General features: G+C 23.5%; 1 long non-coding RNA gene across 1 annotated transcript; it reads left to right on the forward strand.

Moving 5' to 3' along the window:
• Positions 1 to 2,005: 2,005 nt before the first annotated feature.
• Positions 2,006 to 13,436, forward strand: LOC145829204 (uncharacterized). The gene is made up of 6 exons (XR_014369551.1): positions 2,006 to 2,193; positions 2,543 to 2,627; positions 5,953 to 6,045; positions 6,871 to 6,954; positions 10,272 to 10,364; positions 13,255 to 13,436. It is a non-coding gene; the product is annotated as an uncharacterized LOC145829204 (long non-coding RNA).
• The last annotated feature ends 1,062 nt before the right edge of the window (positions 13,437 to 14,498 follow it).

Raw genomic sequence — 14,498 nt, forward strand, 5'->3', positions numbered from 1 at the left:
TCACTTTCTTATTTAGCTTGATGTACAGACAACTGAATAACACCTTTTTTTATTAATTCAATTTAAATTTATCTCCTCCTTAGTTTTTAAAGTAGTTCACTTTGAATTTTTAGAAATTATTCTTTTTAATTATACAATTAACTTGTTTAAAGCAGAATTTTGAAAAAATAAATTATGACCAAAACAATTAAAGAAGTTTTTTCTGGATTATTATTTTAAAAATTTGAATAACAGATTAAAATACTGTTTACTACAAGTTAGATTTTTGGTGAAAAAATATTTTTTTTATTTTAGTTTGCTCCTTGCATTAATAACCTATTAAACTCTCTAACCCTGATCAAATACTTTGATACAAAAATAATTTACTTTGAATTTTAAGAAGCAGTAAAAAGTAACTGATTTAGTTATGTAAAATTTGGTATAAATTACAAAATTATTATTACCCTCCCTATTACCATAATAAACAGTTTGCTTTTTTCAGTCATACTAATTAACACTACTTAATTACTCCTAAAGGGCAATAATGCCCACATTAGAAAAGTTCAGTCTAAGTTGAGAAATCTCAGTCTAAATTTGAAATTATTTTAAGTCAATACCCTGTTGAATTAAGTTTAAATATAAAGATGATAACTTATTAGTCTAAAGTACTTAAATTTTCATAAATATTTGTTTCGTACTGGTTGCCTGAAAAAACTTGAATTTTTAATAATTTTTGCATTTAACATATGGAAATTTGAATAAGTCAGAGTTGCCACTTTACCTGGAAAACCCTGGAATTTCACAATTTAGGCAAAAAAACATGGGTCCTTGAATTTGAGAATTTTTGCAAAAAACCTGGAATTTTAACAATTTTCACATGTTCAGTAGGAAAACTTCAATTTGACTCCAAAAATCTATCATATAAATAAAAAAATTTTTGTTATCAACAAACATTTTTTATATTTAAAAACATATTAAAAGTAGCTATACAGTATCTCATCAATGTTTTTATACTTTTTAACACAGTTTCTTACCTTTTACTTAACTTTGAACTAAAAATAGACCCATAAATGTGTAATTTTAAAAACCTGCAAGAATTTTGGAAAACCTGGAAAAATTTTTGACAAAACGAGTGGCAACCCTGATAAGTTAAAAACTAGTAAACTTATTAACAACAAAAAACTACTTTTCAGGGTAGGGTTGCAACACACTCAGACTAGCTTTGATATTTTTTTTAGATCTTAAACTTTATTATGACTGAAAGTATTTCTTCTCATAACTTTTGTTTTTACAAAATTCTCTTGTTATTATTTTTAGATATTTAAGCTTGATTAATAGTTATTTTTTTAATCTTTAGCTCAAATTAATTTTTTTTTTGATTATAGTCACTCAGGCTGGTTTATTCTTAGAGTTTTATTTTACTATAAAAAAATTATGAATTTATTTTTTCAAGAAATAAATTTACAAACTGAGTTTTTGTCAAAGACCTTGTCAGTGCTTAAATAAATCTTATTTAAATAGATATAGAAATAAATTCATTATTTGAATTATTATTTATTTCCCCTCTAGTAGTTGAGATCTTTTTATTTGTTTTATTAAAACCAAAATATGAAACAAATTATAATATCAATACAGTATCTTTTCAATAGTTGTATACTATAAAAAATAATTTTAATTATCAAATTAAATTACTACTAAAATGGGACAAGATAACTTGTGCTTAAAATCCTTCAACAAAACTTTTTTAATTTAAAATCAAAGTAATTTAAGATTTTAACTTTTTGTAAAAACTGAGTGATCATATCTAAGGGTGTAGGGGGGTAATCACTTTTTCCACAATTTATTCTTATTTGTTGAATTTTAATGTTTATGAAGCCAACGCTTAAGAGCCAATATAATTTGTTTTTAATAATGTTGAACCCACCTACATTGTTAACAAAGTAAAGTTGTTTTCAAGATTTAAATGTTAAATTTGTTAGTATTTTAGAGGCAAAACTGTAATAGTTTTTTTTTCTACAGATTTTAAATATTCAAACTAAACTAAAGATAAAGTCAAAATTGGAGAATGCTATAGATTATCCCCCATGGGAAGATAAAACAAAAACAGTGAATAAAGAGAAAGAGGTGAAAACAAAAACAGCAAATAAAGAGAAATCACAAAAAGCATGTTTTCTCCTTCCTACGCTTTTTGTGATAAATGTCTCAAGTTTTCAGGTAATTTTTCTTTAACATTTAGACAATTATCTGTAAGGAGTTGATTAACTTTGACCAATTAATTTTCATTCAAGGAAAAAAGTCAGCATTTGTCTGTAAATTATATATTTATTCAAAAAAATTAAATACAGATTGTTTTAAATATTGCAAGGAACATTTCCTTATAGTTTGAGGTTTTTATCTCAAAAAATGTAGAAGGAGATAGGTTTTTAGTGGTTATACAATTTTTAGTCAAAAGTTTAACAACTTAATTTTATAGGCAAACAGATCTTAAAATTATAAACATAACATACTGATTAAATAAACAAATATTTTTAATTCAAATATTGCATGCTAATTATTTTAATAGATTTTTAATCCCTGGTGAGATGCTTTCATCACATGGCCAACAACAAAAAATTCAGGAATTCACAGAAAAACTCAACAAATAAACTGTTAGTTTTATTAATAATTATTTTTAATTGGTTGTTTGTTAATTATAAGTATATTTTGTTTAAATTAGGACAAACTTAAGATATACTTTGTTAGTTTTATTATTAATGAAAAGTTTTTTTTGTTTAATTCAAAAAATATATATATATATAATTATATACCCACTTAGTATTACTAATAAATATTATAATAAATTAAAAACAGGGTTGCCACTTTTTCAGAATAACTCAGGATTTTTTCAAACTCAAGTTGACTCAGGATAATTTTGTATTTTTATAAATCACTCAGTATAGTTTTTTTTTTAATTAAAGAAAAACTCTGGACAGGTTTTTGTCTAAGTTTTTAACTGGAATTTATTTTAAATATTTTGTTCTTTTATGACAAATTTAATTGATAAACTTAAGTTTTGTTGTTTATTAAATATTAAAGAAAACTTTTTAAAGGGTTTTAAAAAAATCTGGATGACTCAAGACAGTTTTCTTTCACTAAAAGAGAAGCAACCCTTTTTGTTTATTATTCAAAAATAAAATTATGTTACCAATTAAGGCCAACTGTTTTAATTAAATTTTGCATCCTTGTTTTTTTCTTTTAGTTCCCTTAAACTTTTCTATATATTGTTTCTAAATAAATATTATAAATGACAACACACTAAGATAAACATCATGTACAATAATTGTTACATTATAACCTATATAACTCTATAAATGTAAACTTCAAGATTGCCACAACGTCAGGAAAAACTAAAAAAAATGATAAAAGACAGCAAAAATTGGGGTTTTTGAAAAAGTCAGGAAATTTGACAAAATTTGATACAACATCAGATTTCGTCAGTTTAAGTTTACGAAATTCCTTATTTTCCAAAGCCTTCAAATGTTAAAAAATTAATTTAAAGTCCCTTAATGTTAGTCTGAAATTGCAAAATTTTACAAAATTACTTAATTTTCAATGTCTTCATATGGTATAAATTGGTAAAATATTCTTATAAAACTGCAAAGATTTTCTATAAACCTATTGAACAACTACCATACTTGAACAAGCAGTTTTTGTATACTTTTTAGTATTGATGATCTGTAGCAAGGACACTTCCATAGTAAAACTGTGATATATACACAAAAGTTTATCTAGCATTATTTTAGAATCAAAGTGTAATTGTTTAATAAAATAATTAAGTTCTCTATAATTAAGCACTAAGTTTATCATTTAATGTAACAAGTTTATGTGTATGCTTTACCTATTTATAATTATTTCAAAGTTGTTTAATTTTAAAAATAAGTAAGGCAGATTATTTTGTTAACTTGTAATGTATCTACTGCGTTTTACTTGTTGTTTCATTTGTTTTGAACTCTGAATATGTAGATCAAGACAACAATGACCATATGTGGAAGTGAACTCTTAAAGCATGCAAATGGAATATAAATAAGTAATATAAATAAAAGCCTGCCTGCATAGGGTCCTAAGCATAAACGTCCTAGAAAGTCACCCCGTCTGCAGTAAAAGTATGAACAAAAAGGTCAGGTTGACAGTCTGCCCACAGACAGTCAACCAGACCCAACTGAGACTTTGAATGTTGGCCACCAACAAATAATGTATTGTTTCTTGTTTCAGACAAACTGTGTTTATATGTTAGAAAATACAAGTATGTTTCTTATAGAGCTGTTCATTGCAAATACATGAATCATACACAGATGGTTCATGTAATGTAATGAAAGTTAGATGATTGAATTCAGCAAAAAAAAAAATGTTGTTTAAAGCTTTATAAAAATAAGTTTCAAAGCTTTATATAGTTTCAAGTTTTTGATTATGTATTTTAGAATAGGTTTAAATTAAGATTTTGATTTAGAAAAGTCTGGAAAATTTTAGTAAAAAGTCAGGAAATTTTTCTTAGCTTGGTCTGCGGCAACCCTGAAAATAGCATTAAATCAACTTGCTATCTGGTTGACTTTTTTTATATTACTTGATGTTTAAGTAAATGGAACAGCAGTGAAACTGATATTCCATTACAACATAATTTATCCAGACAACTTTTATAAGTTTCAGTTTGTATTTGAATACATCATATGTCAACTTATGAATAAATAAATAAACAAATATTTATAAATATTACAGAAAGTTTTGTCAAAAATTAATTAAGTGATAAAATTGAATATATTTTATAAATAGCTCACTAAAAACTTGGCATCATATTTTATTGAGTAATTTTACTTTACCTAAGAAATCTCTGCCAAAAGTTTACTGAAGTGATAAAATATTTTATGTTCATTAGCTATCACACTTGAATTAAAATAAACATCCTATTAAGATTATATCTTTATTTTTATAAATTTATTTAAAATTTCTGAAAAAATACTTACATATAGACTACATAAACAATTTACATCAAGTCCATAAGGTGGGAGGGGGGTAAATCACTTTATTACAACTTGATTATGTTTTGTAGAGTTTTAAATAAGCTAGAACTTGATTTTTACAAGTTTTAGATGTTCTAACTATTTTTAAAATCAAGCTGAAGAATACAAAAATTTCTTAATGGGAGGAAAAACTGCAATAGTGAATAAAAAAGAACACAATTATTTGTTTATGGAAGGAAAAACAACAATATTGAATAAAAATAGATCACTAAAAATCTATTTCATATGATAAATTCCTGAAATTTCCGAAAATGTTTCTTTCAATATTTAAAAAACCTCCCATATAAAGTTATTAAATTTTTGAATCATTGAAACTTCTTAAGTAAATTATTTGAAAATAATATTAATATAGATCAGGGTTTCCCAAAGGGGGCCACGAGCAGCAAAGGGGTAGGAGGGGGGCATGAGGTCATAAATTGAAACTTACACTAGATATTTGAGTTGCAGATGAAATGTAAAAAATAAAAAAAAAGGTGTTAGGTGTTTTTTATGGTAGTTTATTAGTAATCTTGTTGAATGAGGCCATGGCTATTTTAATTTTTTTAAAGGTGGCCATTTGCAAAAAATTTTAGGAAACCCTGTTATAAATTTTTATAAGTATTGCAAGAAAAAACTTTCTTTTAGTTTGAGATATTTATTTCAAAAAATTTAGAAGATTTTTTTTTTTTTTGATTTCTATTCATTCACAGTTTATTCTTCATCTCCCATTAGGAACTTACTGTACTCTCACATTTTAACTTGCTTTACTTCAAAAATAGTTTTTATAAAATAAATCTGTGATAAGTAATTTGTAGCATTATTAAATAAATCTCTACTAAGTTGAGTAGAATTTGAATTAATTAAATAAACAAATATTTTTAATTATAAATATAACATACTAATTATAAAAACAATTATGACATACTGATAATTTTTATAGAAATTTGTGCTTAAATCTTTGTGAAATTTTCTTCTCAAGTTGCATTAACAAAATAGTTCCAACTTCCACAGGAAATCACAGATAAACTAAATAGTTAGTTTTGTTAGTTATTTTATTTAATTTCACTGTTAGTTATAAAGCTTTTTTTTAATTTAGACGAACTTAACATATACCGTGTTAGTTTTGTTAATTTTTTTTTTTTTGTTGTCTAATTGCTAAAAATAAAAATTAAATTTAACAAAAGCTCAGCTAGTTTTACCATTAGTTATAAAAAGGTAAATATAAAAAAGTTAATTAAAAATAAAATATTTAATTAAAAATGTAATACTTAATTAAGCAAGGAACATTTCCTTAAAGCAGGGTTGCCACTTTACCTGAAATTTGAAAACTTAGGGAAAAAATACCTGGAAAAACCTGGAATTTCGAACAAAAATCACTAAAAAACTTGGAAAATTCCGGAATTTTCACATTTTCAGTATTAAAACTTCGATTTGACTCAAAAAATTTATCAAATAAATAATAAATTTTTGTCATTATCAAAAAAATTTTTATTACAAAACACTTTTAAATTAGCTGTACAGTATCTTCTCAATCTTTTTATACTACTTAACACAGTTCTTACTAAAACTAAATTTTAAACTAAAAAAATACCCAATAATCTGTACTTATAAAAACCTGGAAGAAGTTTGGAAAACCTGGAAAAGTTTTTAAAAAACCAGTGGCAACACTGTTAAAGTTTGAGGTTTTTATCTCAAAAAACGTAGAAGGAGAAAGGTTTTTAGTGATTATACAATTTTTAGTCAAAAGTTTAACAACTTAATTATATAGGCAAACAGTTCTTAAAATTATAAACATAACATATTGATCAAATAAACAAATATTTTTAATTCAAATATTGCATGCTAATTATTTTAATAGATTTGAATTCCCTGGTGAGATGCTTTCATCACATGACCAACGACGAAAATTCAGGAAATCACAGAAAAACTCAACAAATAAACTGTTAGTTTTATTATTAATTATTTTTAGCTGGTTTTATTGTTATTTATAAGGTTATTTTATTTAAATTAAGACAAACTTAAGATATACCCTGTTAGTTTTATTATTAACAGGGTTGCCACACACTCAGGGAATTCAGGTAAACTCAGGGAATTTTGATTCTTTTTTTTAACTCAAGGCAGTTTTGGTTTTTTCTAAAAACTTCAGGGAAGTTTTAAGAGTTTAAAAAAAACTTAGAGAAAATTTTTCCTAGATCTAGAACAAAATTTAATAAATCCAGTTTCAATATTTTGTTCAAAAAAAGTTAATTTTACTTTTTTGAAGTGCTTATTTTAAAAACTTTTAACCTTGCGGCTAATTCTCCAATTTTAATATAATTAACATTGTAGTTTTAAAAAAAAAAAAAAAAATTCAGGATTTGATAAAATCGCAGGGAAACTCTGGGAAGTTTCTGGTCACTCAGGGAAGATTTTTTGACTCAAAGAGTGACAACCCTGTATTAATTAAAAGTTCTTCGTTTAATTCAAAAAAGATATATATATATTTAATAGATACCCACTTAGTATTTACTACTAAATATTTTAATAAATTATAAACAGGGTTGCCACACTTTCAGGATAACTCAGGATTTTTTTTTTAATTCAGGTTGACTCAGGATAGTTTTGTATTTTTATGAAGCACTCAGTATCGTTTGTTTTGATTAAAGAAAATCTCCAGACAGGTTTTTGTCCAGATTTTGAATGGAATTTATTCTCATTATTTTGTTCTTGTATGACAAATTTAATTGGTAAACTTAAATTTTGTTATTTTTTTAAATTAAATAAAAACGTTTTTAAGCGTTTAAAAAAACTCTAGATGACTCAAGACAGTTTTTTTTACTAACAGAGTGGCAACACTTTCTGTTATTATTCGAAAATAAAATTATGTTACCAATTAAGGCCAACTGTGTTAATTAAATTTTGCATTATTTTTTCTTTTAGTTCCCTTGAACTCTTTAATGTAGTTTTTCTAAATAAATATTATAAATAAATGGCAACACACTAAAACAAGCATCATTTACAATAACTGTTATATTATAACCTATATAACTCTATAAATGTAAACTTGCATCAGATCAACTTGCTATCTGGTTGACTGGTTTTATATTATTTATGTTCAAATAAGCATTGAAACTGATATTCCATTACAACATAATTTATCCAGAAACTTTTTAAAGTTTCAGTTTATATTTGAATACAACACATGTCAATTTATAAAAGAATTACAAACAAATGTTTATTAATATTACAGAAAGTTTTGTCAAAAATTAATGAATGATAAATTTGAATATATTTCAAAGATAATACACTATAAACTTAGCATCATATTTTATTGAGTAATTTTACTTAACTTAATAAATCTCTGCCAAAAATTTTTGGAAGTGACGAAATATTTAATATTTAGTAGCTATCACACCAGAAATTAAAATAAACATACTATTATATTTCTTACTTTTTTTAAATTGATTAAAAATTTCAGCAAAAAAAGAAAAACTTACACAAAACAGGGCTGCCACAAAGTCAGGAAATACTAAACAAAAGACAAAAGTCAGGAAAAAATAGGTGTTTTTGAAAAAAAAAGTCAGGAAATTTGACAAAATTTGAAAGATATCAGGTTTTTGCAGTTCAAACTTACAAAATTCCTTTTTTTCCAAAGCCTCCGAATAGTAAAAAACTAATTGAAAACCCTTTAAAACAGGATAAAATTGCAAAATTTTATAGAAATTTACAAAATTATTTAACTTCCAATGCCTTTATCTAGTAAATATTAATAAAATATCATTCAAAAACCGCAACATTTTTCTATTAACATATTGAACAACTACCCTTTACTTTAACAAGCAACTTTTGTATCCCTTTTTAATATTGATGATTTTAGCATTTGTGTTAGGAAATGCGAAAATGTTGTATCTTTTTTTCAGACAAGTTGTGTTTATGAATTAGAAAATGCAAGTGTTTTGCTGATAGAGCTGTTTATTGCAAATACATGAATCATACACAGATGGTTCATGTGATGTAATGAAAGTTAGATGATTGAATTCAGCAAAAAAACTGTTGTTTTAAGCTTTATAAGAATAAGATTCAAAGCTTTATATAGTTCGAAGTTTTTGATTATGTATTTTAGAATAAGTTTAAATTAAGAGTTTGATTTAGAAAAATTAGGAAAATTTTAGTAAAAATTAAAGAAATTTTTCTCAGCTTGACCTGTGGCAACCCTGATTTAGGCAACATAAACAATCTTTATTATACAATATATTAATGCTTTCAGGAAAAGTGGAGAAATCACTATTTAACTACACAATTTTATTTTGTGGAGTTTTAACTAAACTAGAACTTGCTTTGCACACATTTTAGATATTCAAACTATTTCTTAAGATAAAGCTAAATAATGCAAAAAGTTCCTTATGGAAGGAAAAACTGCAATATTGAATAAAAAGAACACAATTATTTGATTATGGAAGGAAAAACAACAATATTGAATAAAAAGAGATCACTAAAAATCTATTTCATATGATAAAATCCTGAATTTTTCAAAAATATTTCTTTCAATGTTTTAAAATTATAAGAAGTTAATAAATTTTTGACTAATTTAAACTTCTAAAGTAAATTATTTGTAAAATAATATTAATATAGATCAGGGTTTCCCAAATTAGGCCACGAGCAGCAAAGGGGTAAAAAGGGGGGCATAAGGTCATAATTTGAAACTTACACTAGATATTTGAGTTGCAGATGAAATGCAAAAAAGAAAAAAAAAGGTCTTAGGTGTTTTTTATGGTAGTTTATTTGTAATCTTGTTGAAGGGGGCCATGGCTTTTTTAATTTCTTTAAAGGGGCCATTTGTTTAAAAACTTTAGGAAACCCTGTTATAAATTATTATAAGTATTGCAAGAGACATTTCCTTATATTTTGAAGTATTTATTTCAAAAAACGTAGGAGGAGATAATTTTTTTTCGATTTCTGTTCATTCACAGTTTAGTCTTATGCTTTCATAAGGAACTTACTCTCACATTTTAACTTGCTTTACTTGAAAAATTAGTTTGAATATAATAAATCTGTAATAAGCAACTTGTAGCTTTTTAAATAGATCTATACAAAGTTTAGTAGATCTTGAAAAAAAAAATCATTTACTCCTGTCTTGATCACATAAACAAATATTCTTAGTTGGAAGTTTAGCATACTGATTATATATATAACATACTAATCATACAAACAAATATTTTCAATTATAAATATAACATACTAATTATAAAAACAATTATGACATACTGATTATTTTTATAGAAATTTGTGCTTAAATCTTGGTGAAATTTTCTTCTCAAGTTGCATTGACAAAATAGTTCCAACTTCCACAGGAAATCACAGATAAACTAGATAGTTAGTTTTGTTAATTATTTAATTTGATTTCATTGTTAGTTATAAGGTTTTTTATTTAAATTTAGACAAACTTAAGATATACGGTGTTAGTTTTATTATTAATTTAAAAATATGTTTTTGTTGTCAAATTGCTAAAAAATAAATAAATGAAATTTAACAAAAGCCCAGCTAGTTTTACCATTAGTTATAAAAAGATAAAGTAGATTAAAGTTTATTAAAAATATAAATGTTAATTAAACTAGATGAAAGTTAATTAAAAAAGTAATAGTTATTTAAAATGAATTTTACAATCAATTAAATATAAATAGTTGTCAAACATTTAGACAAAGTTAACATATACCTTATTTGTTCAAATTTTATGAAATGTATAACTTTCTGATGAAGTTGCTAAAAATTAAAATTAACAAATACCTTGTTAGTTGAAATTTTGTTTAAAAGATAGTAGTTTATGTTTTATTTTTATTTAATTTTTTTTTATTTTATTAGAACAATAATTTTGCGGCTAAATTGCTAATAAAATTTGACAAATATTCCATTAGTTTTACTAATTATTTGATTAATATGATAAACTGCAAAGATAATATATATAGCAGTTAGGTTTGATATTAATTAAGTTGTAAATATTTGCTAAGCATTTAGAAAAACTTAACAATTGCCAAGCTAATTTGATTGCTACTCCCTATTCATTTTAATTAATTTTATATTTATTCTTTCAAAAATTTATTTTACAAACTAAGTTTCGGTCAAAAACCAAAACATATAATATTAATTAATTTTATAATCAAATTTTTCATTAAATTTATATTATTTTTTTTATTAAAACTATTAAAATTATGTAAAAGTTGACAAATATTCCATTGGTTTTATTAATCATTTAATTATTATGATAAACTACAAAGATATTTTATATAAAAGTTAGGTTTAATGTTAATAAACTTGTAAATATTTCCTAAGCACTTGGAGAAACTTAACAATTGCCAAGCTAATTTGATTGCTACTTCCTATTCATTTTAATTAATTTTATAATTAACTTTTTTATTAGTTTTTTTTTTATTCACTATTACAACTATTAAAATTATGTAAAAATTGACAAAAATTCCATTGGTTTTATTAATTATTTGATTATTATCATATTTATAATTTGTTGCAATAAAATTTTATTTTAAAGTCAAGTTCAGTACGAAAGTTTTGTTAAGCATTTACAAAAAATTTAAAAAAACCTCTGATAAGTAGTATATTATCAACACTGTTGATTTTAAATTATTTTTATAATATTATTTCTTAAATTTGTAAGTTTAAAATTTAGAATTCTGAAGATAGTGAAGCATTGCTTTGTAATAAAATTTAATGATTTGAAGTTAAACAATTAATTTGGCAAAGTAGGTTTTCGAAGTTTTATAATGATTAGGGTGGCCTCTAATCCTGAAAACCTAAAATTTGACAATTTAGGATTAAAAAAAAATTTCAGTTCTGAACAAAAATTATTGAAAAACCTGGATATACCTAGAATTTTAAACAATTTCTACAACTTTAAGTAGTAAATTTTTGATTTGACACTAAAAGTCTATCATATAAATTAAAAATTTTGGTCATCATCAAATTATTTCTTTATTAAAACACAACTAAAGTAGCTTTACATTAATCATTTAATATTGATATAATATTTAACACAGCTTTAACCTCAAGTTTGATTTTAAACTAAATATAGACCCAAAAACGCGTACTTTCTAAAACCTGAATAAAATTTTCCAAAAACAAGTGGCCACCCTAAATAAGGCTAAACAAGTAAAAATATTTGATTTTATACTTTGTTATTTTAATAATTAATAATAGATACAATTAATTTAGGTGGAGTTCAGTAATTTTGTCTATTTGAAAAAAATATACTACAAATTTTTTTAAAGAGTTTTAAGAAACATTTCTTAAAAATTAGATAATTTACTCTAAAACTTAGGAAGATATGGATTTTAAGTAATTTAATTTATTTATATTTTTAGTTTTACTCCCATTAGCAACCTATTGTACTCTCTAACTTTAACCTGCTATATTTTGATAAGTTTGTTGAATATTGAAAATGTGTAAATAGTAAGCTTAATTAAAACTCGAAAAAATAAGACCAACTTGTATAAAAAATAGTTTTACCCCTTATATGCCCTTAATAAAAACTAAATGGTTTCAAAAAACAATAATCAATTATTTTTTTTCTTTAAAATTCAGTATGATTTCAATAAAGAGATGGATTTTTATTTTAACATTTAAATTTACTTGGAATTGTAAAACTTCAATACATATCAAAATTCATCTTTATGAAACTGACCGAAAAAATAAACTTTATTTTATTTCTGTTTGATACATGTCAAAATATATTTTCACATTCTTTTTCGGCTTGATGTACAACAATTATAATTTAAAATTTTTTACTTCAGAAGTTTTTAGAAGAACTTATTGTAATAACATCCAGAAAAAAAAGTTCTAACATCTTAAATAGCTATTTTTGTGTAATTTAAAAATTATCTCTTTTCTAATAACTAACACTGAAAAAAATTGTCATGTTTTTATAATCTTTATAATCTACACATTTGATTTAAACCTAAACACAAGTTACTTATTAATTGTTTAAAAAATTAAAAGTTTGTTTAAATTAAGTTAATAGAAGTTAAGATTTTTGGTGTTTAGTACATTATACTTTATTAACTAATTTATGAAAAGTTACAATTATAAAATAATTCCAATCAAAAATTCATGTTCACAAATTATTTAAGTATAACATTAACAAAATGTATCAAAAAATATTAATAGTTAAAATTGAATACAGTTTCTAAGACACAATCAAATAACTAATTTTTTGTAAAGATTTTGTTAATTTTTTTACTTGAATATTCATTTACAGAAAAACTTCGACATCTGAGCTCACTGATGACTCAGTTATGACGTAATCATTTGGTTGGACGTCATAAATAGGTTTATTTAGTTTGTAATTGCTAGGTTGTTTATTTCACCTCTAAAACACTTTTATGTTGAAAATAAAATATTTTTTTTTACACTGGATTCAAATTTTGTTCAACTTTTCAGCACAGCTGCTTTATTATTTAATAAAATTATAATTAATTTTTGTACTTAAAAATAAATTAATATCATATATAAAATATTCACATTTTTACGGGCAAAATATTTTAGTTTATAATCTGCCGAATATGTTATGGTGAACTTTTATTTTTGTTTCGTTATTTCGTCTCAATTATATGTCAATTTTTTTTTTTTTCAATGCGCTGAAATTTTTTCTTACTTTTTTCAGCTTAGAATAAAAAACCTGACTCTTTTAAAAGTTACACAAGTCTTTGATACCTGATTAAAAAAATATTGCATTTTAAATCTAAAACAAAATAGTATAAATTTATAGACAACCATTAATAATAATTTGATCGTCTCAGTGATTTTTTTTTTTTTTTTTGTGACTTCATTTATAATTTTGATGTCACAAGTATACCATGTTGTCGTATAAAATAAAAATTATTTCGTTAAACGTTCTTTTGTTAGATTATTAATTAGATAGCATACAATTTGATAATATAGTGTTTATTCAGCTTTCAAAAAGATAGAATACTTTGATTTGTTGTAATACAAAAAGAAATCACTTTGAGTAGTAAATAAAAAACAAATAAAATTAACATCTTATATTATAAGAGGCAAATAACTTGGATTTAAAAATATTTTTGTTTGTTGTAGTATAAGCATGTAAAAAATTAGATAAAATTTAAACTAACAAAATATTGCTTGTTTAGTTTTAAAGAAATATAAAATATTTTGAATTACTATGTAACACAATAGGATAATAAAATTAACATCTTAAATTATAAGAGGCAAACAACTTTGATAAGAAAATATTACTGTTTGTTTTTGTAAGAAAAGAAAACTTGAAGCATTTGAAAGTAGAATTTGTTTATAAAATAATTTTGATTGATTTTCATTTAACGTAGTCTTTGATGTTTTGTAAAATTTTGAAATCATGTTTAATATATGCTTGTTTGAAGAACAACAAGTTCGGATCAAATAAATTTAGTATTCACAAATAAAGTAATATGAGTAATCAGGATCAAGGTAGTTCCAAATGGTATTTTTGTATGAGTCATTGAA

This window comes from Thalia democratica, chromosome 2, assembly GCF_965202585.1.
Source record: "Thalia democratica chromosome 2, ktThaDemo2.hap1.1, whole genome shotgun sequence".
Classification (NCBI taxonomy): domain Eukaryota; kingdom Metazoa; phylum Chordata; class Thaliacea; order Salpida; family Salpidae; genus Thalia; species Thalia democratica.